The 26,307-nt window shown below is 43.9% G+C and overlaps 1 protein-coding gene across 3 annotated transcripts in view; it reads right to left on the reverse strand.

Moving 5' to 3' along the window:
* Positions 1 to 26,307, reverse strand: part of BICDL1 (BICD family like cargo adaptor 1) — a 93,234-nt gene that overhangs the window by 57,428 nt on the left and 9,499 nt on the right. The window lies entirely within an intron of this gene.

Here is a 26,307-nt window from a genome sequence, read left to right on the forward strand (position 1 = left end):
TGCATTCACATAAATTTTATTACAGTATACTGTTATAACTGTCCTATTTTATCATTGTTATTAATCTCTTCTATGCATACTTTATAAATTAAGCTTTATCATGAACATAACTATATAGGAAAAATCAGTATAATAGGGTTTAGTGCTAGTTGCCGTTTTAGGAATCCCTGAAGGTGATATAATACATCTCTCTGGGGGCTGGAGTGATAGCACAGCGGGTAGGGCGTTTGCCTTGCATGCAGCCAACATGGCCGACCCGGGTTCGATTCCCAGCATCCCATATAATCCCCTGAGCACTGCCAGGAGTAATTCCTGAGTGCATGAGCCAGGAGTAACCCCTGAGCATTGCCGGGTGTGACCCAAAAAGCAAAAAAACAAAAACAAACCAAAAAAACCCATCTCTCTGGATAGTGGGAAGAGCTCCAGGATGGCCGAGTAACTTCAGAAAGGTTCAAGGATTTGCTTCATTTTCCATAACTTTTTAGGCTGTAGCCACTGAGTTCCTGAGATGGAAGAAACAGTTTAAACCTTGGGTAGGTGGATGGAGGGTTGTGGGGAGATATAATTCTAATAGCTATGCCAGAGTCTCCATTTTGTTGAATCTCCTTAATTGATGGAGGAAGTAAGATACCTATAACATTAGCTGCTTGTACTGAATTAGGCAAGAGTAGCAGTCACCAATTCTGGTTTCCTTTCAGAATACTAATTCTCATACTTGGCCGCACAGTATAATCACATGGGACAAAATCCTGGCCCCCTAGGTCACATGCTAGCTCAATTAAACCTGACTTGGACCAGACTTAAAAGGTGGCAGACTGGGGCTGGGGTCAGGGCAGGAGAGGGAGTCTGCGAACACTGGTAGAGGGAAGCTGACTCTGGAGGTGGGATCGGTGATGGAACATTATATGTCAAAAACCCAATTATGAATAACTTTGTAATCCACAGTACTTTAACAAAATAAAGTTTTGGAAAGAAAAACAGCAGACTTGGGAAGGGCAGAATTCAGGCATCAATGGTCAGAGCAGTCTGCCCAGATGACAATCAGAGATGAGAATCAGAACTTTATTAAGTGAATTTACTTTGAAGAGGCAGAACTACTTTATTTTGCACCAAACTGCTCTGCGCCTAACTAAATCTCTTCTAAAAGAAGTCCTCCTTTCCTATTTTTATTTTTTTAAGTTTTTGGTTACACCCGGTGAAGCACACGGGTAACTCCTGGCTCATGCACTCAGGAATCACTCCTGGCAGTGCTCGGGGGACCATATGGGGTGCTGGGAATCGAACCTGGGTTGGCCTCATGCAAGGCAAACGCCTTACCTGATGTACTATGGCTCCAGCCCCAAAAGAAGTCCTCCTCACAAGCACAGAAGCAGGGCCCCAGCACCTCACTCTCGCTCAGAACTTTCCCTCACCTGCCCCTAAGGCCATGGCTAGGATGTGTCCACTCCAAAGTTAGTTTCGGCAATGATAAACTGACCACACACCCATGAGAAATCAAGAGTCCAATTATTTTCAGCATAAAAAAATGCAGCCGGGGCCGGAGCGATAGCACAGTGGGTAGGGCATTTGCCTTGCATGTGGCTGACCCAGGTTCGATCCCTGGCATCCCATATGGTCCCCCAAGCACTGCCAGGAGTAATTCCTGAGTGCAAAGCCAGGAGGAAGCCCTGAGCATTGCTGGGTGTGACCCAAAAAGCAAAAAAAAAAAAATGCAGTCACTTTTAGACCCCGAAAAGGTCCAGGGGGAGGAACATAAACATGAATGTGACCTGGGGAAGGAAAAGCAGGACAGAAGGCCACCCACCACACCCTCAAGTGAGCCTATGTGACCCCATGGGTTCTGGGTTTTGGGGGATGACTTTAATTGAGTGTCAAGGAAGAAAATTCTGGGGCTGGAGCAATAGTAGAGCGGGTAGGGCGTTTGTCTTGCATGCAGCTGACCCGAGTTCGATTCCCAGCATCCCGTATGGTCCCCCCAGCACCGCCAGGAGTAATTCCTGAGTGCAGAGCCAGGAGTAACCCCTTTGCAATGCCGGGTGTGACCCAAAAGGAAAACAAAGGAAGAAAATTCTGAGGTCCATGAAGGGTCCCACCGCGTGTCACCCTACTCTAGAGGGAGGCACATGACTCAGAGGCAGGAAGTTTGACATGTGTGTAACCCAGTGGGCCAACTCCTCCTTGGCGTGCTCGGCAGAGCTGTGCGCCGTGCAAAGGGACTTGCCATGTGTCAGCTTCCTCATTCAGCAGGGGGCCACTTTGTGGCTCCACGAACAAGCTTCCCTACCTTCCCGGTGAGTTTCTATCTGTGGCTGCATTTTCAGAAGCAGGCTGGGTGATCTTCCCTCCAGGATCAGGGCTGGGGCCCAGAGAGATGGCACACAAGGCTTAAGGTTTGCTTGAGGCCAATTCCAGTTCAATTCCCAGCACCCCATTTGGTCTTGAGAACACTGCCAGGAGTGTGCACAGAGCCAGGAGTAGCTCCTGAGCACCACCAGGTATGGCCCCAAACCCAAACCAGTAAGAATCGAGGTCGGTTCCTGCAGACTTCCCTGTCTTATACTATGAGGGTCCTGACTTTGAGAGAGACTGCCACCTTGGTTTCTTTGTTTCCTTTTGCAGCTTCGCTCTCAGCCTCCGCTCCTCCAGGCTTTTCTGGAATATTTCCACATCCTCCCTGGTGCCACTGAACAAGAGGACCTCACCTTTGGGGAAAGACAGCCCCAGACAAACAGTGTGACAAACTTCTGCCTTCCTCTCTTCTAAGGCTTGCTCAGGGAACATGTGACTACACACTGCAGGAAGCAAAACCCGCGTCTCCATTCGTCTCTAAGCTGACCACAGAGCAGAAAAAATGTGCCGTGGAGGCTGTTGCTGTGCTTGTGCCCTTTTACTCCATTCCAGGAGGGATTCAAAAAGCTTTAGTCCTGCCCATTCTTAATGCTTTGTAATAGGATCTTCGGGAAGTCTGTCCAGCAGAAATTCAATGACAGCATCTTTGTTACAAAGTCTGTTGACTCACAAGCCTTAACATTTCTTAGGAGTGTGAGAATTCACTGGGCCACTAATTCACCATCATATTAACTTTCTCAATCTTCTCCAACTCCTTCACAGTTCATGCCCCTGGAGGATTGCTCCCTGTCTAACCCATCCCAAGCCGGGTATCAGAGTCCAGGTGACCACAATGGCCATGCTTGGGGCGTTGAGAATCACAGCTTTAGAACAAAAGAATAACATTTCTTGACTTGCGAAATTGGGGTTATGGAAGGAGAAGACTCCTATTCAAGAAAAGATGAAATCAAAGCAAACAAGTCATTTGAAATTAGCAAGGAGTATGTAAGGAGACAGATCTCCGTTCCATCTCTATTCCAAGGTAGCTCCCTGGAATAGTTGAATAGTTAAATAGCCTGGCTAAATTCTAGTTCAGCTAGAATTCTCACCTGTATGGCTCCAAAAGCTATGTAAGTCCTTCTATTAAATTAGACTGATTCCTAGTACCAACAGCTGTCACTGGGTACTACTGCCAAATGTTTGACATGTTTTCATTTAGTTTTCAAACAACTTTATGAGGTAATTTCTATTTTACAGATGATGGATAAAAAGATTCAAAACAGCTTATATTTATTTCTATAACAAGTCATTTGTACAGTACCAGCCCTACCAAACCACCAGTCCCCGGGGGGTGGGGGGGCACTGAATTTCTATAAGTAACTATAATAACAAAGCTCTACCTTTAAATTGAATATATCATATCATTAAATGCAGCTGTGATTACACAATATGAATACAAATATAGAATCCTTCTCAGATATCACTAAAATTCCAGTGAATCATTTGACACGAAACAGTCATAATCTCCTTTTTTGTTTTTGGTTTGTTTTGGGGCCACACTCAGTGGTGCTCAGGGATTACCCCTGGCTCTGCACTCAGGAATCACTCCTGGCAGTGCGTGGGGGACCATATGGGATGCCGGGGATCGAGCCTGGGTCAGCCACTTGCACGGCAAACACCCTACCTGCTGTATTATCACTTCAGTCTCTGCATTTCTTTAAATATTAAAAACAGGTCCTCTCGACCCTCCCAGGAGGGGAGATGCATGTCGAAAGTGGACTATGGACTGAACATGTTTGCCACTCAATGCCTCTTTTGCAGACCACAACACCCAAAAGGAGAGAGAGAACACAGGGGATTGCCCTGCCACAGAGGCAGGGGGGGATGGGGGAATGGGGGTGGGGGGGATATTATCCATGGTGGTGGAAAATGGGCACTGGTGGAGGGATGGGTATCTGATCATTGTATAATCAAACCCAAGCACAAAAAATTGTAAATCTACAACTGTACCTCATGGTGTTTCACTAATAAAAAAAAAAATTAAAAAAAAAAAACAAAAAACAAACAAACAAAAAGAACTGGAAAAAAAAACAGGTCCTCTCACAGAAGAAATGTATTTAATTTCAATCTACAGATACAAAACCATAATCTGTTTTTTTAATATGAAAAAGAGGTCCTGTCTCAGATAAAATGTATTTTTCCCAAATACAATCTGGGTGAAACTGTGAAATAGTTCACCTCTTTAAAAATCAGTTGTGCAGTTTTTCAAAGTTACAACGGGGGGCTGGAGAGACAATATCTGATTCAATACCTGGCATCAGAGGGTCCCTAAACATCACCAGAAAAATCCCAGGTGTTTTCCAGTCTCACAGGGCCCAAGCAGCACCACATCCTTTGGTTCTTATATCGAAGCATCTGATCTGGTTAAACAAGAATCAATGGGAACAATCCCAGATTCCCTGAGCATTACTTGGGAGGCTAAAAACAGTGACACAGAGACACGTCATCCTGCAATATCAGGCATGAGAAGTAAAGTCTATGTCCACTCATTTGTACAAGACTCACATTCATACAGTAGCAGACATCCTAACAATAAAAAAAGTTAAAACAACTGGAATGTCCATCAACTGGTGAATAAACAAGAGTCAGTCATACAACATGAGCTGGAGATAGTACAGTGGGTGCTTGCCTTGCATGTGTTGACTCAGGTTCCAACCCCAGCATCTCATATGAGTCTCCTGAGCACTGCAAGGAGTGATCCATGAATGCTGAGTCAGGAGTAATTCCTAAGCACTGCTCGGTGGGTGACCCTTCCTGACCCTCACCCACCAAAAATAAAAAGAGCCACTCAACAAAATTCTACCCTGAAATACTGTCACGGTCCTCCCGTTGTTCATCAATTTGCTTGAGCGGGCCCAGTAACGTCTCCATTGGAGACTTTGTTGTTACTGTGTTTGGCATATCGAATACGTCACAGGGAGCTTGCCAGGCTCTGCCGTGCGGGTGAGATACTCTCGGTAGCTTGCCGGGCTCTCTGAGAGGGGCAGAGGAATCGAACTCAGGTCGGCCATATTGTCTGCGTGCAAGGCAAACGCCCTACTGCTGTGCTATGGCTCCAGCCCCTACCTTGAAATAAAAAGGAACTATTTATTGATATGTGCTATGTGTGTGAACTTCACAAACATTATACTAAGTATAGGAAGTCGAACCTCAAGAAACTACATATTCTGATCCAATATTTTTGACTTTTTTTGGGTCACTCCTGGTGATGCTCAGGGGTTCCTCCTGGCTCTTCACTCAGGAATTACTCCTGACAGTGCTCAGGGGACCATATGGGATGCCAGGGATCAAATCCAGGTCAGCTATGTGCAAAACAAGCACTCTACATTGCTGTATATTGCTCCAACCCCATATTTTACTACTTTGATATTCAGTCTTGCTGAATTCTTTCATCATTTTCTGTATTCCTTGTTCCTAGTCTTTCAGTTTGATAATTACCCCCTTTGGAGTATCCGTGATATGACAGCCCATGTCACAACAGGGGCTGGAGCGATAGCACAGTGGGTGTGGTGTTTGCCTTGCATGTGGTCGACCCAGGTTCAATTCCCAGCATCCCATATGGTCCCCTGAGCACCGCCAGGAGTAACTCCTGAGTGCATGAGCCAGGAGTAGCCTCTGTGCATCGCCAGGTGTGACCCTAAAAAAAATTTTAAAAAAATAAAATAAAATAAAATAAAAAAGACTAGGAACAAGGAATACAGAAAATGATGATGAAAGAATTCAGCAAGACTGAGTATCAAAGTAGTAAAACATGCGGCTGGAGCAATATACAGCAATACAGGGTGCTTGTTTTGCACATAGCTGACCTGGATTCGATTCCTGACATCCCATATGGTCCCCTGAGCACCGCCAGGAGTGATCCCTGAGAGAGTCAGGAGTAACCCCTGAGTTCCACCAGGGCACCCCCGCACCCTTCCATCACCCCAAAACTAGTAAAATATCAATTTTGAGGGGGGGGTAAAGCCATTGAGCACACAGTGGATTTGCTAGCTACTTGAAACACAGAACAAAGTAACATCGGCCGACTTGACGTGTGACTGCAGTTCAAAGACATCATCTCCATTTCAAACATGGCCTCAGCCCTCTGGGATACACAGTCCTTGATTCAATAGAGTTAAGTGTATAGATCAGTACAAAAGTGATTTAAAAAAAGACACCAAGGCACTTGTGGTGGTCAGTAGGAGCAACGGAAACTTGTGAGGCGTTGAAGAACATCAAAGGCCTTGACGAAGAAAGGAAGTGACATCTGGCTCCACCTTAACTGTGGAAGACTGCAGCCGGTGGTGATGGGAGGAGGAAAGTCAGATGGAAAAGCACAGAATAGTCTCAGGAAACAGCCAAATTTGGCTGGGAAATAAGGCACCAAGAGAAACGCTATGGGAAATAGCGAGAAATGTACAGATGCACAGACTTTTATTTTTTTTGCTTTTTTGGTGACACACAGCGATGCTAAGGGATTACTCCTGCTCTGTACTCAGGAATTACTCCTGAGGTGCTCAGGGGACCATATGGGATGCTGGGAATCGAACCCGGATCAGTCGCATGCAAGGCAAATGCCTACCCACTGTACTATCACTCTAGTCCCAAGGCACAGAATTTTGGTATGCTAAGAGGTGTGATTTTATTTGGTTGATAGAGTCAAAGAACTGATAGATAACGTAAAGAGTTGTTCAGAGCTTCCAGGAAGAAAGGCAATATGGCAATGGAGGAAAAAAATGAAGTGCAGAGGGGCTGGAGCGATAGCACAGCGGGGAGGGTGTTTGCCTTGCATGCAGCCGACCCAGGTTCGATTCCCAGTATCCCATATGGTCCCCTGAGCACCGCCAGGAGTAATTCCTGAGTGCATGAGCCAGGAATAACCCCTGTGCATCACCGGGTGTGACCCAAAAAGAAAAAAAAAATGAAGTGCAGAGAATAAAGGTGAGAAGGTGGAAAGTCACCATACAAAAGTCATAGGCACCTGGGTTCAATCCCTGGTATCCCCTTTGGTCCCCTGAGCACCACCAAGAGTGATCCCTAAGCACAGAGTGAGGTGTGAGCCCTGAGCTCCACCAGGGTGCCTGCCTCCACCCCCCACCCAAACAGTAGAGATTTGCCTGCATATCAACTGGAGAGTGTTAATTTTCTGTCCTTTCTATTTCTCTCTTTCTCACTTTTTCTCCTCATTTTTACTTCACTAAAAAATAAATGAGGGGCTGGAGTGATAGTACAGCAGGTAGGGTGTTTGCTTTTCACGTGGCCGACCCAAGTTCGATTCCTAATATCCCATATGGTCCCCAGAGCACCACCAGGGGTAATTCCTGAGTGCATGAGTCAGGAGTAACCCCTGTGCATTGCTGGGTGTGATCCAAAAAAAAAAAAAAAAGAAATTTAAGAAGCTTCAACAGGGGTATGGCAGCGAAGGGAGAAAATGAAGAGAAGACTGATTGTCTGGCCCTGGGATATAACTGATCTCAGAGCTTCTGTTTTGTCATTTCTATTACTCTCAAGAAGTCACTTTGTTTTCTCTCTCTCTCTCTCTCTCTCTCTGTGTCAAAGTCCATAACACCTTTGATAGCCTATGTTTCAAAAATGCATTTTTGCACATTTTGGTTTTCCCCAAACCAAAGAATCGTAATAAATAGACTTTAGTTTAGAGAAGTGCCACACCTGGAGAATGATTTTTTTTTTTAGTTCAAATCCTGAGTTTTTAAATAGAATTTTAAAATTTGTAAGATGGGCCTTACTGTAGCTCAGCTGTAGAGTACTGCATATGTGACCTCTGGGTTCAAGGCCTAAAAGATGAGGAGAAATAAAAGAAAAATCATACAAAGATTCAATTTCATAAGGAAAAGAAAAAAGAAAGGTCTCAATTCAAGGCTATGTTCAATACCTGTATAGTTTTTGAGGAAACATCAACTAAGTAGACTGAAAGCTTTGAGCTGATCAGAAGTAAAACTGGTTTTCCCTTTGTAGTGTTCCCTTTAAATACATAAGTTCCTCTGTTTAACAGTATGTGCCTGTGTGCCAGCTTCTTTTTAGGCAAAAACTACATAAACAGGTCATTATTATTTAAGTAAACAGAAGTGACTTTACCGTAAAGAATTTAAGCTTTGTTTATTACAGGCTTTTGGGTAACATTTGTATAAGCCCCAGCTTCACTTGCTTTGCTGTGACCTCTGGTGAGTCATATCCTTTCGAGGCTTTAGCTGTCCTTCAAGGGTGAGATCAAAGAGGCTGGATGTAGGTAACAGGGGCCCAGCTTGATCAACAACAACTGTAGGACTCCTCGCCATCTTAAAGCACAATGCTAGAAATATGAAGTCAAACTAACGATCACCTCCTCTTTCAATCTTTAACAGCAACCAAGAAGCCTCTTCTGGATCACTGGCCCTCTTCGGTGTTTCCCAAAGGGGGGGCATGTGCACGCCTCAGGTGCAACTGGGGGTGCTTTTTGTTTATTCATTTCAAGAAGACAGATTTTTAGGGGGTGCTGAGTAATTTTTTTTCTTGAAAGAAGGATGGTAGGCTAAGTAAGTCTGGGGACCTCTGCACCATGCTAAGCACTAATGAGGATGAAAAACAAACAAACAAACAAAAAACAAATTTAAGATACATCTCCACCTTCATGTTGTCTAAAACTCAGAAGGCCAGAGAGATAGTACAGCAAGTAGGGTGTTCGTCTGCCTTGCACACAGCCAACCTGGGTTCAATCTCTAATGCCCACATTGCCAATTGTGGGCTAAAAACAGAAACAATAATAACAACAAAACCCAAGAATTTACCCCTATCTCATTTAATTGTTGTGATACTGGAAAGCATGGATTGACATGTATTAGTTAGATTATATCATTAAAGCAGAGAGAGAACTATATGCTAAAATATTTCTAACATCAGAGTTACATCTTGGCTACACTGACCAGAACAGTGTCACAGGAGGAGAAACTGGTACCCATGGCAACCTCACCAGACTGGGACAATGTAAAAAGCCGTCACCTGGCAACTTTGACAAGAGGCGTGTGTAGGGGGAATTACCATTTCTGCAAATGACAGACATGTAGTGATAAATGTGACTAATAACATTCAGGTAATGCGGAAAATCTGATTTACTGAAGAGAGCTAGGAATGTCAGTTTCCTAAAACCTTATTACTATGCTGTGTAATTTTAAACAGAGAAAGCAAGAAACCACCTCCTCACTGGTATTATCAGAAATAGGTGGGGAAAGTACTTTCGTGACCAGAATAGGAAAAAAAATGTGTGTGGTTTTTTGCTTTGTGGTTTGGTTTTACAGGACCTCACACATATGAAGCAAGTACTCTACGCCTGAGCTAAAGCCCTGACCCCAGGATGGGAAATACATTTTGTGGTGGCACCAGCTATCTGAATTTATTTCTACAGAGACACTGAGTTGTGAGAGAGGAGTAGCTACCTCTTGGTGCCAGAGAAGAATAGGTACGTTTTACACATAGAGAATGTAGCACTACCAAGCTACCAGATTCACAATATACCACAAAATCTGAGAATTTCTCCTAAGAGTAATAAAAACATGCAGATATTTGGAGAGTGAAAGAATCGTCTAGTTCAATTTCTTTTTTATTGACACAGAATTGACCCAGAGTGAGTATTTATTTACAATCAGAAAGGGGAACAGAGCAAGGGCCTAATCTAAGACCTTCTGTTCTCTGGACCATGCTAAAGGTTTACTCTTGGCTCTGCTCTCGGGGATCACTCCTGGAGGGGCTCAAGGGACCATATGCATTGCTGGGGACTGAACCTGGGCCGGTCTCATGTAAGGCAAGCGCTCTAACCACTGTACAGTTTCTTCAGTCCCAGTACTCTTTTCCTTTGTGCGGCTTGGGGTCATGCTCAGCAATGCTCAGGGGTCACTCCTGGATCTGTGCTCAGGTATTACCCCTGGGAGTTCTCAGGGGACCAAACAGGATGCTGGAGATCAACCCCCAGTTGATGGTACATAAAGCATGAGCCATACTCGCTGTACTATCTATTCAGCCCCAATACTCTTTTTTTTTCTTTTTAGGTCACACCCAGCAATGCACAGGGGTTTAACCTACTAATTAGCAATAGTACCGGTCTAAAAAAAAACCAAAAAAACAAAACAAAACAGAACAAAAAACAGAAATGCTGCCTTCATATAAGAGAGTTCCAATAGAACAGCCTCTTTTTTGGCTGTCCTAGGTGATACGATCCTCTCAGCATTTCAACTCGTAAATTTTTTTTGTTTTGTGTTTTTGACCACTCCTGGTGGTGCTCAGGGCTTATTCCCAACTCTGCACTCAGGGCTCACTCCTGGCAGGGCTTTGAGGTCCGTATGTGGTACCAAGGAACAAATACCAGTTGGCTACATGCAGGGCAAATGCCCTAACCACTGTACTATTCCTCTGGCCTCAAATCACTTCAATTCTGACACATTCTTTTTTTTAAAAAACAATTTATTTATTTATTTATTTATTGCTTTTTGGGTCACACCCGGCGATGCTCAGGGGTTACTCCTGGCTCTGCACTCAGGAATTACTCCTGGTGGTACTCAGGGGACCATATGGGACCACATGGGATGCTGGGACTCAAACCTGGGTCGGCTGTGCGCGAGGCAAACGCCCTACCTGCTGTGCTATCGCTCCAGTCCCTGACACATTCCTGATCTAAGAGAACTTCTAGGGGTCAAAGCAATAGTACAGAAAGCAGGTAAGGAGTTTGCCTTGCATGTGACCAGCCTGGGTTCAATCCCCAGCACCACCAGGGAGTCATCCTGGGTGACTCCATAATCGTGACTGCCAGGAGCAAGCCATGGGTATACTCACCCTCCCTACAAAAAAAGAGAAAATTCTATGAGTTATAAATTTCTGGATCCATTTTAATCGGCGATTCTAAAACTAAGAGTATTCATGTACATGAGAACCCATTATTAACAGTATCGCAAAGCACAGAAACTCAATGAAAACACATAAAATTAAATCAGGAGTATAAAAAACAATAAAACCTAGGAAATACCATGTAAAAAGTAAGCCAGTGTGATGGAAATACATGTACGGAGACTTCCAATAGACTACTGGTCCTTAAAAATGTACAGAAACTAGACTTCAAACAGTGGTCAACTTGTAACAAGCGCAAGACCTGCAAGGCATTTGTGAATATAGTTAGGGAATTTAAATTTGATTGGGAAACATCTTGTTTCTGTAACTTCTTTTAAGATAAGCTAAAAAATTATATCCTTTTTTTACAAAAACACACCTTCAAATGTAGCAAACCTTTTTTTAGGGGGGGGAATGAGGGGGCGCACACCTGGCTGTATTCAGGGCTGACTCCTGGTTTAGTGCTCAGGGGACCATATATGGTACTGGGGATGGAACTCAGGCCAGCTGCATGCGATGCAAGTACTTTAACCTCTGTACTATCTCTCTGGCTCCATGAAACAAAATTTTAAGAAGTAAACAAGGGGGACAGAGGTACAATACAGTGGTTAATTCATGGCGCCACATATGGTCTCCTGAGCTAGGAATGGCCCCTGAGCACAGCCAGGGTGGCTCCCCAAACCCAAACTCCCACCTCACCTTTAAAGGGTAGCACTGTAGCATTGTCATCCGTTGTTCATTGATTTGCTCAAGCAGGCACCAGTAACATCTCCATCGTGAGACTTGTTACTGTTTTTTGGCATATTGAATATGCCACAGGTAGCCTGCCAGACTTTGCCGTGCGGGCGGGATACTCTCAGTAGCTTGCCAGGCTCTCATAGAGGGGCGGAGGAATTGAACCCAGGTCAGCCACGTGCAAGGCAAACGCCCTACCCCGCTGTGCTTTTGCTTCAGCCCTCTTTAAAGAGTAAGAAAACAATATAATCTTCACTCAAAATGAACAGAAGCCCAGTAAGCATTTAAACTACTTTTGATGAGGGTCAAGGAGATAGCTCAAAGGGCAAGGCACCTGCCTCATTGTGTAGAGATCTGAGTCAATTCCCAGCACGCATGGCTCCCCAGGTAAAGTAAAGCCCAGGTGACCCCCCAAACACCTAATTTATTTCTACAAGGTGTGGCCCCATAAAATAAAAAATAAACAAAAGGAAGTCAATATAGATGAACCACTTCTGATAACCAAACGTTGTTCAGAGGTTTCACAGAAAAAAGGAGAGCTATGCGTCACCAGAAGCAGAGTAACACTTATTTATGGACACAATTTGATTTTGGGGGGGGTTACACCCAGTTATGCACAGGGGTGACTCCTGGCTCATGCACTCAGGAATTACGCCTGGTGGTGCTCAGGGGACCATATGGGATGCTGGGAATTGAACCCAGGTCAGCCACATGCAAGGCAAATGTCCTATCTGCTGTGCTATCACTCGAGCCCCCCACAATTTGAGTTTTTTGTTTTGGGGTCACATCCAATGGCACTCAGGGGCCTGCTACTACTGGTTCAGTGCTCAGGGTCACTATGGGCAGAGCCAGGGGACCAGGGGGTGCCAGGGACTGAGGCTAGGCCTCCCACATGCAAGCACGTACTCCTGCCCTCTGAGCGCTCTTCTTGGCCACGATCACTGTCGCAAAACCTCTGACCCTAAGAAAGAACGCTGGAAGAAACTGCTTTAAACAGGATACCAGAAGCAGAGCAGTGAATCCCAAATGAGCTATTTAAGAACAAGATCTGTTTACTCTTCGGTGAGAGATCAGTCTCTTCAGGAAACATTACATTTGGTTAGTACATAGACTATGCTCTTTGTGTGTGGATAAGACAGGCTGGCTGAGAAATGCCAGCTTCCACCCAGCAGGAGACAGACAAAGCACCTGTTGGCATCCTCCTCCTCCTCCATGTCTCTGTACAGACACGAACTCAGAAGACGGTTCTTCTAGGAGCTGAGAGTGTGGGTGTGGGTGAGGAAATGGAAGATTGTAAAGGAGAGGTGGGGTGAAGAAGTGAACACTCATCTAATAAAACGTCAGTGATGAATGGAGTAAATTCCTGAGTGACATTAATAAAAGGTGCAACAGCTTAGGTACTGAGAAAGTATAGATGGCGACAGAAAAATTTACTCAAAAATTTACCTCAACACAACAGAAAAAGCTCATTGTCTTACTTATGTGAAACTACAGTGAGGGGACCGGAGTGACAGTACAGTGGGCAGGGCATTTGCCTTGCACATGGCCGAACCGAGTTCAATCCCGGCATTCCATAGGGTCCCCTGATCACCACCAGGAGTGATTCCTGAGTGCAGAACCAGGAGTAACATGTGAGCATTGCCGGGTGCAACCCAAAAAGCCAAAAATAAATAAATACATAAAATTAAGAAACTAAGGTGAGTGTTTAAAAAGCAGTTTCAACCAAATCGTCCACAAAAAATTCAACTTAAATCCTAACTTTCTCCTCCACTGCTCTTCTAGACTTTGGTTTTTCAAACTAATGATTCCTCCAGTAGCTCAAAACAGTCACTTTTCCTTCTTCTTTTCTTACTCCCTTTTTCACGTGTATTCATTAACCATTTTTTACCGATTCTGCCTTCAAAACGTATGCGCCATCTAACCCTTCTCACCACTTCATAAGTGAGTTCTTTCCATTCTAGCCCCTATATTCCATCTCCAATAGCTAGAGTAATTTGAAAATGATTATAAACCATATTTTTTGACATACTGAGATTTATACTCCTGTACAACTGCAATCCATATTTTTCATGCCCACACTATTCAATCCCTGGTATCCCGTATGGTCCCCTGAGCACCACCAAGAGTGATCCCTAAGCACAGGCCCTGAGCTCCACCAGGGTGCCTCCACCCCCCACCCAAACAGTAGAGATTTGCCTGCATATCAACTGGAATGTTAGTTTTCTGTCCTTTCTATTTCTCTCTTTGTCACTTTTTCTCCTCCACCATATTTCTCTAGATAAAATTATTTTACTTCACTGAAAAATAAAATGAGGGGCTGGGGTGATAGCACAGCGGTAGGGCATTTGCCTTGCATGCAGCCGGCCCGGCCGAACTGGGTTCGATTTCTCCGCCCCTCTCGGAGAGCCCGGCAAGCTACCGAGAGCATCTCACCCGCACGGCAAAGCCTGCAAACACAGTAACAGGTCTCAAAATGGAGACATTATTGGGCCCGCTTGAGCAAATCGATGAACAACGGGAGGACGGTGTTTATTGTTTATTTATACACTATTCCAACAGCGCTCCCATCACCAGAGAGCCCGCTTCCTTTCATGTGTGTCCCACAACTCCCTCCCCATGTGAACTCAGCTCTACAGACAGAATCTTCAGTCTGATGACTGCCCACTTGCTGTTTCCGTACTATGTTTCTTTTTTATCTCACGTATGGCCATATTTTTTTTCAAATTATGTATAGAGGAACACCTACAAACATAGATGAATAGAGTTAAATGCCTGAAATTCTACAAAACTGTTTATCAATGATGTGCTGAGAAATTAAATCTTTTTTATCTATGTATCCTTATTTTAACAGGTATATAAATGAAAAGATCTTGTGCAGCTATATTTTAAATTTTACATGAGGGGGTATGGTGCCGCCAGCAGGTCAATCTGTACCTGTGAGGCGAGTGCATCAGCAGCCTCATGGCGCCTTCAGACTTCCAGATACCTCAAAATTGCTGCTGTGCCTTTGGCCAGATCCCAAAAACTTGGGGCAAAGTTTACCAAGAAAGTAAACGGCCAAAAGTTAGGTATGTGAGAAACACACCCACAAACCACCTCCGGCTCAGCTATATAATTGGAGGCAAGGCCTCTTTGGTTCCTGATTGAACTGCTTAATGGACATGATCCCAGAGACTCAGAAACGAATCTCGGAACCCAGTGGCTTTAGGTAGAAATGCGTCTGGTATCTGCAGTAGGCTACCGGTGCTGGGCCAACCCAGGTGGGAATAGGTTTCGTGCCTTGGCCTACTCCCCATGGAGGCCCAGTGGCTGCCATCCGTCTGAGGCCACTGGATAGTCACATTTGGGCCCCCAGTGACGAGACACACAGGGCCTCACGGGATGGGGGTGGATCCGGGCTTGTCCTCCCCACCCCAACGAGACCCCAAGTCATCGCCCACGAATGGCCTCTCTGGCTCTTGATCAAGCTGCTTAACGGCCTTGATCCCAGAGACTCAGAAACAAATCTCAAAACCCAGTGGCGTTTGGCAGAAATGCATCCGGACTCCACAGTACGTTACTGTCGCCGGGCCACCCAAGGGAGGAATGGGTGCTGTCCCTCCGCCTGCTCCCTCTTGGCGACTTGATGGCTGTCATCCTCCAGAGGCCATTGGACAGTCAGGCTTGGGCTCGCAGTGACGAAACTTGTTGGGTCTCACGGGATGGGGGGGAGGTGGAGCCGGGCCTGTCCTCCCCACCCTAACGAGACCCCAAGTCATCGCCCACAAACGGCCTCTCTGGCTCCTCATCAAGCTGCTCAATGGCCTTGATCCCAGAGACTCAGAAACAGATCTCTAAACCCAGTGGCTTTTGGCAGAAATCCCTCCAGATTTCACTTAATCACTTAACTTCCCGTTAGTCGTCGATTTGCTCGAGCGGGCACCAGTAACGTCTCCATTTGTCCCTGTTGCGTGCTAGTGTAGCCCAATGGCATCTGTTCGCTCCAGGAACATGAAGGGCCTCAAACCGATCATTCATGATCTTGACGAAGAAGTCTGACCATCTGGTAGGTGGGCGGCCACGCGGTCTTTTGACATCCCGTGGAATCCAGTCAGTAACAGCTCTAGTCCAGCGGTCGTCTTTAAATCTCATTACGTGACCAGCCCATCTGATTTTCGACACCTTGGCAAATGAGACAGCGTCCCTGATTCTTGATCATCGACGGATGTCAGAACTCCGGATTCTTTCTCTCATTTGAGTGAAACGTGATATTCCAAGCATAGCTCTTTCTATTCTTCTTTGGGAGACCCTAATAGCATTCTCATCTTTTTTGCGTAGGGCCCAGGTCTCTGAGGCATAAGTTAATGCAGGAAGAACAGTGGAATCAAAGAGATGTGCCCGGAGCCGGAGGTTCTTCGTCCTCTTAGCTATTTCTTCGACGTTCTTGAAGGCGTTCCAAGCCGCTCTCTTCCTCCTGCGCAGCTTGGGTGCCAGGTCATTTGTCATGTTGACCTCTCGACCTAGGTACACATAGCTGTTGCATTCGGAGATGGTCGTTCCGTTGAGAGCGAATGGGGCGTCAGGAACGAGGCTGTTTCTCATAAACATTGTCTTCGTAAGATTCAGCTGTAGTCCTACCTTTCCACACTCACGGTCAAAGTCGGCCAGCATTTGTGCCGCTTGGCTGATGTTTGGTGTTATTAAAACAATGTCATCAGCAAAGCGGAGGTGGTGTAGTTGCCGACCATCTATCTTCACCCCCATTCCTTCCCATTCCAGTCGTCACATGACATTCTCGAGGGTGGCAGTGAAGAGTTTCGGTGAAATGGTATCACCCTGCCGCACCCCTCTCTTGACATCAACGATCACTTCTTTGTAGAATGGTGAGATCCTGGTAGTGAATCCGCAATACAGCTCACGGAGGATCCTGATGTATTGGGCTTGAATGCCCTGATTGGCTAGGGCTTCAATGACCGCTTCCGTCTCAACAGAATCAAAGGCCTTCTTTAAATCAATGAACGTTAAACAGAGCGGCATCTTGAACTCCCGAGAAACCTCAATGAGCTTGGTTATCATGTGGATATGGTCTCACCCTCCAGATTTAAGTGTTAAAATTTCAGAACTTCAAAACCACATGGCCCTACTGCAGCCACAAGACATCATATGTTATTCATAACCAGCAATAGGACACAAATTGTCTATTGTTGCCTTTTCAGCAGATCTGAGTCTTGGGGTAAAATCTTAAATAAGATCTGGTCTGGTGTCGAAATAGTGAATGTGATCAAAGTAGAGAGAGAGTAATGTAGAAATCATCTGCCCCATAGGCAGGGGGAGGGTGTGGGATGGGGGTATACTGGGATTTTTGGTGGTGGAGAATGGGCACTGGTGAAGGTACGGGTGTTTCATTGTATGACTGAGACTTAGACCCAAAAGCTTTGTAACTGCTCTCACGGTGATTCAATAAATAAAATTATAAAAAATGGAAAAAGAAAAAATAATAAATTTTACATGAAACCAATAAATCCTACAAATGCAAATTTTAGTAAAAGCAAAGGAAATTAAGAAAATTTTAAGGGAGAAATCTGAGTAGAGTAATCTTTTAAGAAGTTACTAAAGTCATTATTCTCCTACTTTATAGTTCAATGTGGGACTAACTAGTATAAAAAATAAAACTCTAATGTATTATGGCTGGTAAGGCTGCTGAACACCCCCCACTCCCTGTGACACACACACACACACACACACACACACACACGAGCTAATCCAGAGAGGCAGCTCAATAGAATATTGCATGAGATTCAGGTTCAATTTTCCAGCACTACATGGTCGCCTAAGCACAGAGCTGGAGGTAACCCCAACCCCTAAGCTGACTACGGGCCAGTCACATCGATTTATTTTCCATTCTTTCAGAGGCTTTAATGAAAAAAAATTTTAAAAAATAAGGTCATTCCCAACAGTTCTGGGATGGGTTTGGCGAGGGAGGGAGGGGGGACAGTGATAAGCAACGCCAGGGTTCAAATTCAGGGCTTTTACTTGCACTATGTCCCCAGTCCCCATGCACGGCCTTTTAAATATGGTGACCTGGAAAGGGCATGTTTTCACTCCATAACAGGTCAAACCACCTCTTCAAGGGTGCCTTTCTAACAATCTTATCAAGACCAGTTTTCAACTACCACTTTCTCCTTTACCTGAGTCTATTACTATTTGATTTGCATTATTTTCTGCTTTACTATTAAAATTGATGGGTGAAAATAAAGGGTGTTGGGAGGAACCTCCCAGGATGGGAGAAGCATGCTGAAAGTAGACTATAGACCAAACATGATTGCCACTCAGTGCCTCTTTTGCAAACCACAACACCCAAAAGGAGAGAGAGCACAAAAGGGAATGCCCTGCCACAGAGGCAGGGTGGGATGTGGGGGATGGGGGATGGGAGGGATACTGGGAACTGGGATCTGTGGTGGTGGGAAATGGGCACTGGTGGAGGGATGGGTATTTGATCATTGTATAATTGAAACCCAAGCACAAAAATCTGTAAGTCTACAACTGTACCTCATGGTGTCTCACTAATAAAAAAAAATTAAAAAATTAAAGAATTGTTAGAAATAAAAAAAAAACTGATGGGTGATAGGGTCAAAGATGTAGTATATGGATTAAGGTGCTTATCCTGCATATGACCATGACCAGTTCTATTCCCGAGCACCACCAGGAATACACAGCGAGGAATGAGACCTTAGCAACCACTGAGTATAGTCCAAAAGCAAAACCAAAAAAAACCCCAAGCAACAACAACAACAACAACAAAACCCCAAAATTAGTGGATGGGTCCCCAGCATAGCTGTAATCTCAGGGCTTGTTTTGTTTTGTTTTTGTTTTACACCTGGTGGGGGCTCAGGGGACCATATGGGGTACTAGGGATCGAATGCCTGAAATTCCACAAAATTGTTCTGTGGAAGGCAAGCACCTTACCTGATGTGCTGTCTCTTCAGCCTCACAGCTGTAACCACTTAAAAGACAACTTCAGAGAAACCATGGTGAGGTTGTTTAACGAGCTAAAAGACACAATAATACAGACCTCCAACAAAAAGTATGAGAGAGGATATGAGAAAATTGTAATTAGAAGTCACAGAACTGTAGGTGAACTAAAATACTCATAGGAAGGTCTTGAGTGACAGAAGCTAAGGAATCAATCACTGTATCACTGTCATCCTGTTGTTCATCGATTTACTGGAGTGGGCACCAGTAGCGTCTCCATTCGTCCCAGCCCTGAGATTTTAGCAGCCTCTCCTTACTCGTCTTTCCCAATGCTGCCGTATTCAAGGCTCTTTCAGTGTCAGGGGAATGAGACCTGTTATTGTTACTGTTTTTTTCATATTGAATACGCCACGGGTAGCTTGCCAGGCTCTAGCGTGCGGGCGGGATGGTAGCTTACTGGGCTCTCTGAGAAGCATATATATTAATTACCTACTGTCTGAACTCCATCAGATATGGTGTGGTAATTATGGAAAATGGGTAGGGTGTGTCTTATGATGTGTCGTGCGGCTGCACGGTCCAGGAATATGTTCAACATTTACTCATATGTGAGGCTCGGCCCGAGTGTGCTTTCCAAGGAATAAATCAGTGCGCTCAAAGACAAGTTGCAAGAAGCTATCTACAAAGAAAGCAAATGGGAAAGAGATTCAAAAGAAATGAAGAAAATACTAGAAAATTTTGGAATAAGCTGAAGAGGAAAACTGTATGATACATAGGAGTTCCTCAAAGATTTCCAGTTTTCATATTTTTTTGATGAACAGGTGATCAAGATTAATCTTAGTGTTTCTAAAAACACTGGAACAGAGTTTTATTGACCCAACCTGAAAACATCTTTTTTTGGTTCTCATTGTAGTTTCTATTACTATTAAAATTCATTTTGAAAATATTTTATTTGTATGGGCTGAAGCGATAGCACAGTGGTAGGGCGTTTGCCTTGTGTGCAGCCAGCCCGGCCAAGCCAGGTTCTATTCCTCCGCCCCTCTCGGAGAATCTGGCAAGCTAAGGAGAGTATCTCGCCTGCATGGCAAAGCCTGGCAAGCTACCTGTGATGTATTCAATACGCCAAACACAGTAACAACCAGTCTCAAAATGGAGACGTTACCGGGCCCGCTCAAGCAAATCAATGAACAACGGGAGGACAGTGCTTATGTGTATGGCTTTTGGAGACTAAAAAACAAAAGAAGTTTGTTACTATTATTAATGCATTATGAGTAATGCTGTTTTACTTTGTTCAAATCACTGTTTTGGTCTGCGGCTATATACACAGACTATACGAACTTGCTGCAGTGCCTACACTACTTTATAAACTGTGGCAGATTAAATTAATAAATGATCCATTTAGGAATGCTTTAACACTAATCAGAACTCTGATACATTTGCTACAACTTCTAGGAAGAAAATTATCCCAAAAGTTGCAACTAGGGCATGATGCTGGAGAATTATAGTGGGTAGAACATTTGGTAGAACATGGCAGACCTGGGCTCAATCCCTGGAATCCTATATGGTCCTCTGAGCACCACCAGGAATAATTCCAGAGTGCAGAGACAGGAATAAGCCTTGAGCATCACCAGATACAATAAACAACAATATCATCTGTGGGGCTCTGGAGATTTCTGGTACAATGTCAGTGAAAACTACTGCATTATGTATCAAATGAATTCTCACAAAACCTCCCCTTTTAACTTTGGATGTGGGCACACTGTCCTTCAATTACAAGAATGGCCCATGTCTTCCTCTTTCTAAAGTAGTCTATTCTATTCTTTCCACCTTTGATTCAGTCAGGGTGGTTAAGTGTCTAACATGTCCTATTAAATTCTACTGTCAATGTCGTCATGGTGTTACTTTCCAATTTAGGAGGTGAATTACACTTTCTAAAAAACATGTCAGCCTGCATTTACAAAAGGCTTTCGAAAAGCTGGAGAGATTCACAGAATCTTAGACACCGAAAGAAAATTTAGAGAGAACATTTTGTCCAAATGAGAAAATAAACTGAGATAAAGGTATCCCTAAGATATATGTAGCAGTGTCTAGGGATTCTAGGCAACACAGACAAACCGATTTAACTGCTTTTGTAGGGTCAAATTTACATACTCTCGGTACAGATATCCTTAAAAGATAAAACAATTTTTATATATTGATCTATGCTAGGGCCAGAGATCTTAAGCTATCAAGCAAGAGAACTGATGTTTGATTACAGGCAGAAATTCCATCGACATGATGAGGACCTGATTCTTACAATTATAACTAAAATGGCGACCACTCATTAAGCATTTGCTATATGCTAGACATTGCAGTTAGAGCTTTGCATGCATTATTCTATTCAATTCTTATAACACTGTATCGTTTCCATAATACAACAAAAGAACTAAGGTTTTTTTTAATGCAGCAGTTTTCACTGACATTGTACCAGAAATCTCCAGAGCCCCACAGATGATACTGTTGTTTATTGTATCTGGTGATGCTCAAGGCTTATTCCTGTCTCTGCACTCTGGAATTATTCCTGGTGGTGCTCAGGGGACCACACAGGATTCCAGGTGAAAAGGGGGTTGGGGAGACAGCACAGTAGGTAAGGCACTTGCGTTGCCATGTGTTGGAAATGTGTTTGATCCCTGGCATTACAAATGGCCCCCAAGAACCATCAGAAGTAATCCCTAAGCACAGAGCCAGGAATGATCCCTAAACCCTGAGCAAACTTGGGTATGGACCAACCCCTCCATCCCCCCAAAAAGAGATGGAGGCTGGAGAGAAAGCTCAACAGGCTGGAGCTCATGTATACTGGAAGTCAAGCCTCAATCCCCAGCATTGCAATGTCCCCAGATCACAGTTAGGAGTGACCCCAAGCACTGGCCCCAAACATTGAGTAGTCCCAAAGCACCCTCAGATGTGACCCCCAAACAAACAAAAGACAAAATAGGGTCAAGGATGTAAATCAGGGGCAGCGCACACACCTCACATGTATAAGATCCTGGGTCTGAGCCCTAGCACCATAAAAAAAATGTATTTTTAAAAAGTATTTAAATCATAGTATTCAAAATGTAAAATGTAGTCTTACCATGCTTTGCATGATGGAAGTCAAGTAAACAGTGATATTTACAGGCTAGTAAATAGTTGGTATCTGATGACACGACTGGTTTCAAAGCTTATGATTTTAATTGCAGCCTCAAAGTTAAATTAATGTACGTGCTAGCCAGTCTTGAATTGGAAAATCCTCAATCAAGTCATGAATCTTCTGTCCCTCGAGTTTTTTCCTGCTATAAAATTAGAATAATATTCATCCCTTCCATTATCAGAGTGAGGCTCTAGGCGATCAGGGACTACACATGCTCAGAGCACTCTATTTCAGAACTGGAAAGAATCATGATCACATACACATTAACAACCTGAATGCTTATGGAATTCTTATTCATAATATTCTCTCAAAATGAGAACAAACCAAATGTCAATTAACAAACATATAAACAAAACATGTTATGTCCACGTAATACAGTATTTTTCAGCAATACAAGTGAAGCACCGCTCCAATGCTACACCACAGGATAAACCTTGAAAACATTAAGAAATCACAGAAGATGGCTGGAACAAGTCAAGTGCCCTGCATGCACTTGACAAGGGCTGGATTCCTGGCACTCCATATGATCTCCCAAACCTCACAAAGGAGTAATTCCTGAGTATAGTCAGAGCCAGGAGTAACCCCTGATCAAGCTAGTGTGACCCCCAAAATCAAAAACAGCAAACAAAACGTCAGAAGGTTACAGAGCCAGGAGTCCATTTATTTGAAATGTCCAGAATAGGCAAATTCATAGAAATAGAAGGCTGTGGTTGTCAAGGCTTAAGGCAGCGACTGAAGGCTAGGAGATACAGGGAGTGCCTGCTAATAGGGAAAGGGCTTCAAATGGGGGATGTGTGTGAAATGTCCTATAAATAGACATTGGAGATTGCACAGCTGTAAATATATGAAAAAGCCGTGAGCCTACACCTGTGGATCAGAGAAAGCAGGCAGGTCATTTGCCTTGCCTTGCATGCAGCTGGCCAGGGTTCCATCCCTGTCTCCCCAGAGTACCACCAGAAGTGATTCCTAAGTGCAGGGCCAGGAGTAAGCCCTGGGCACAGCCAGGTGTTGCCACCCAAAAACAAACAAAAAAAAACCCCAAAACCAAAAATCCCTAACAAAACCAAAATATACTCTTAAAAAGCAAATGCTATTAAATATGAATTATATCTTACTTAATTGCTAAGGGAAAAATAATATTGAAGGCAAGGCAACAAAAATATTCTGGACAAAAGTGTCACAGAACTATACATTTCAGAAGTTCAGATATGTATTTTCATGCTCCTAAGAACATATATACATTGAAGAAGAGCATGGCTTTTCTACTTTTCTGTGCAGGTTATCTTTTTCTAGGAGAATCTGAATTCACTTCAGAGTACTCAACTCCTCTAGCTCCTAAATACCCGGTTAATAAAATGATACTAAAATGTATTTTAAGCTGAGTGCTCAAGGAAACCCCAGGGGCTTGTCCTCCTTAAAAAGACCAAGGTGGTAAAAAGCCACAAAACTCACCAAGGGCTTACATTCAAGGCCAGAGAGCACACCAAGAATCAGTATCCAAGGGAAAACAATTCCCACCGACATTCTTTAGGGAGTAGCTTATCAGGATTTCCTACAGAGAAGTCAGGCAAAGGAACTTTAACTATGCAGATATTACTTTCATAAAATTATCGTCAACAATGAACAAATCTCAGCCTTCACGAACTGTTCGGCATAAATATGTCATCCATTTTTATTTCAGCTGTACCTGTGCAAGATACTCTTTCTACCCCTATTTTAAAGATAACGAAAAAGAGGCACAAACAAGGTCACCCAGTTACTCAGCAGCTGAGATTCAACATGGACCTATAGCCTGCAGGAGCTCCTCCCAACTTAGAGCTGAGGCCAAAGGGGGTGCACCCTGTGGTGCTTGGGGGACCCTGTGATCCCAGGGATGAAGGCTGGATCTCCTGAGAATAAAGCACTGGCACTAGCCCTCAGAGCCACCTCCCTGTCCCTCTACATGGGTTCCAAGCCCTCTCTGATACGTTAATATTAATCTTCTTCTCACTTACACCTGTCTTTCATCAGCCTAGAGAGCAGTTTTTGCTTCTCCTTATGTGATTCTGTTAAAAAGAACTTATCCCTCCCTCCCCCAAGAAATAACTTTCCCTTTATTTGCTCCGATTTGCTGTATTCATTTTGTAAGTCTCCATTAAGAAAAAATCCTCAGAATAAGTATTTAACGTTTTTGAATAAGTAAATCTGGTCCAGTCCGTTTGGTTTAATTTTTCATGAATAAGAAATGAAAAAGCTCAAAAGCCTATAAGAACCTTACAAAGAGAGATACACCCCTGAGAGCTGCCAAGAAGGATTCAGAACTGAGTGAGAAACGCTGCTCCTGAGCAGCCCCGACGAAATGTCCAATTGCTGAGGAACTGTCCGGCTCTTCCTTCCAGTCAATCACACGGTGACTGATTCCCTGTATGGAAAGCCTGCAGGTTGGCCTATCACCTGAATTCTCTCTTTCCACATATTTGTTCTGGCATTTCCTGCAGCATTTTCCAAATGATTGGATATTATATTTTTTCACACTTTCTCTTCATGTTCTTCTTTCATTCTTCATATCTCTTCCATTCTCTTTCTCTAGCATTTACTTAATATATCTCTGAAGTTTTCCATCAGTCTAGGCGTATTCATGAGAATCAACCATTACACAAAAAAGTTAAATAACTTTATACAGTGTCATATACTGAATTTTTAGAAGCACCAGGAATTTACTATACACTAATCAAGCTAAGCCTTTCCCGAAGAATTTAACACCAGACACCAACCACTTAGATAAGGGTAATGCTCCCATGAAAACTGGGCCAGAGAGACAGTACAGCAGGTAGGGCGCTTGCCTTATACACAGCAACCCTGGGTTCAATCTCTGGCACAACAAATGGTTCCCTGAACATTGCTAGGAATGATCCCCGAGCACAGAATCAGGAGTAAGCCCTAAGCAAAGCTGGGTGTGACCCAAAAACCAAAGAGAGAGAGACACAGACAAAAGCAGACAGAGAGATAGATCATTTGCATTTAGGGATGAAATCAGAGAATAGGTTATTTTCTTCTCCTGAAGAGTTTTATTTCAACTCATAAGAACCAAGACACAATAGTAAATCCAGCTCTTAACTTTCAAAAGTATGTGGATTTAAAACCAGGGCATTACCATTCCTGCATTTGTTAAAGAGGTATGTTCTGCATTTAAAGTAGATTTCCACCTATGCAGTCTTCACTTAACTAGTCTTGACCTTGGTTAATTAATACTTCTACACACCCCTCTATAAAGGTATAAGTAAAGCATTTTTACTTAGTGTAGAAATAAAACAAACTTTAACACGTACCTCATTTCTTAATATAAAAGGTAAAAGGTAAAGGCCCTCCCGTTGATCGTCGATTTGCTCAAGCGGGCCCAGTAACGTCTCCATTGGAGACTTTGTTGTTACTGTGTCTGGCATATCGAATACTCTCGGTAGCTTGCCAGGCTCTCCGAGAGGGGCGGAGAAATCGAACTCGGGTCGGCCATGTTGGCCGCTTGTAAGGCGAACGCCCTACCCGCTGTGCTATCGCTCCAGCCCTTTCTTAATATAAAACAATGTATATTACAAACATAACGTCACGGGTAGGGCATTTGCCTTGTACGCGGCCAACTTGGCCGACCTGAGTTCGATTCCTCTGCCCCTCTCCGAGAGCCCAGGAAGCTACTGAGAGTATCTCGCCCCGTGGCAAAGGCTGGCAAGCTACCCATGATATATTCTATATGCCAAACACAGTAACAATAAGTTTCACAATGGAGACTTACTGGGCCTGCTCGAGCAAATCGATGAGCAATGGGAGGACAGTGCTACAGTGCAACATCAAAGAAAATCACTACTGAAATTTTCCAGGGCAGAGCCAGAAGAAACCTCAGAGCACAGCTGTGTGTGACCCCAAAAAATAAGCCAAAAAATATGAATACAAAACAAAATAAAATGAGAAAACTCTCTGGGGGCCAGAGAGCTCATATAGCAGGTAAGGGGATTGCTTTGCATGGCACAGATGGACAAAAAAGTATTTCTCAGCCTTAGAAAGGAAGAAAATCAGGCCAGAGAGAAAGTATAGTGGGTAGGGCACCTGCCTTGCATACGGCTGATGGGGATTCAATCCCTGGCAGCCCATTATGATCTCCCAACCCCACCAGGAGAGATCTCTGAGAACAAACTCAGGAGTAAAACCTGAGCACTGCCAGGCATGATTCAAAAATAAGAGGTAAA

Source organism: Sorex fumeus, unplaced genomic scaffold, assembly GCF_029834395.1.
Source record: "Sorex fumeus unplaced genomic scaffold, SorFum_2.1 ptg000083l, whole genome shotgun sequence".
NCBI classification, from domain to species: Eukaryota; Metazoa; Chordata; class Mammalia; order Eulipotyphla; family Soricidae; genus Sorex; species Sorex fumeus.